Source organism: Otolemur garnettii, unplaced genomic scaffold, assembly GCF_000181295.1.
Source record: "Otolemur garnettii isolate 467f Iridium unplaced genomic scaffold, OtoGar3 scaffold00001, whole genome shotgun sequence".
NCBI classification, from domain to species: Eukaryota; Metazoa; Chordata; class Mammalia; order Primates; family Galagidae; genus Otolemur; species Otolemur garnettii.
Window position 1 is genome coordinate 63,452,166 of NW_003852396.1, and position 1,216 is coordinate 63,453,381.

Genomic DNA, 1,216 nt, shown 5'->3' on the forward strand with positions numbered 1-1,216 from the left:
AGTAGCTTTGGCAGGTTTTTTTTCCATTAGTGTTTTAAAAAAGACAATGCATAGAACATCTCAAAACATGTTGTACATGATAAAAACAAGCAATTTTATTTGTCAATTTAAAACATAAAAAAATAAAAAGTGATAATATCATATAGAAATTTCAATTTTTTAATGGCATCTGCTGTAGTTTCTGTTTAGAAGTTAATTATCATTTTAGCTATTGTCTCCCTAAAGAAAATGTTTGCCTCTGGCTGATTTAAAAATTTGTGCTTGCTCTCTCTCTTAGGGAACACTTTTATACTGCTGGTGAGACTGCAAACTAATACTTTTTGGAAGGAAGCATGAAGAATCCTCAAAGAACTCAAATTAGACCTCCATTTGATCCTGCAATCCCATTATTAGGTATCTACCTAGAAGAAGAAAAATCATTTATCATAAGGACATTTGAACTAGATTGTTTATCACAGCTCAATTTACAATCACCAAAAGGTGGAAACAACCTAAAGTCCTACCAACCTGGGAAAGGATTAACAAGCTGTGATAAATGTATACCATGGACTACTATCCAGCCATTAAAAAGGATGGAGACTTTATATCTTTTGTATTAACCTGGATGGAGTTGAAACACATTCTTTTTAGTAAATTATCACAAGAATGGAGGAGCAAGAATTGAACGTACTCAATATTAATATGGAGCCAGTAGATGGTCTAATACATTCCCATGTAAGAGAAAAACTCAAATCAGTTCAAAGTGGAGAGTTGGGCAACAAGAGAGTGGATAGAGGGGAGGCAGGAGGGGGATGGGTGTATGGCACCCATCCCTTAATGGGCACAATGTTAGGATAGGGTGTATGGCACCTCTCTTGGGGGCAAGACATAATTATAAGAGGGACTTTACCTAATGAATGCAAACATCATAACCTAATTCTTTGTACCCTCAAATTTACTTGAAACTATACAAAATAAATAAATTAATTAAATTAAATCTCTCTCTCTCTCTCTCATTAAACCATTAGACTCTTACGTGACTAGGATTGTTTTTCCTTGTATTTGTCCTGATCCAGGTATTCTGAACTTCTGGGAACTGTTATGCCTTTCATTAGATTTCAAAAATTTTGGGGGGCGGAGCCAAGATGGCGAACTGCAGCCAGCTTTTTACAGAAGCTCCCGTCCAGAAGGAGGCTGAAAGGACAGAACCTTAGCAAATTAGCTGATGGTTTGGAGC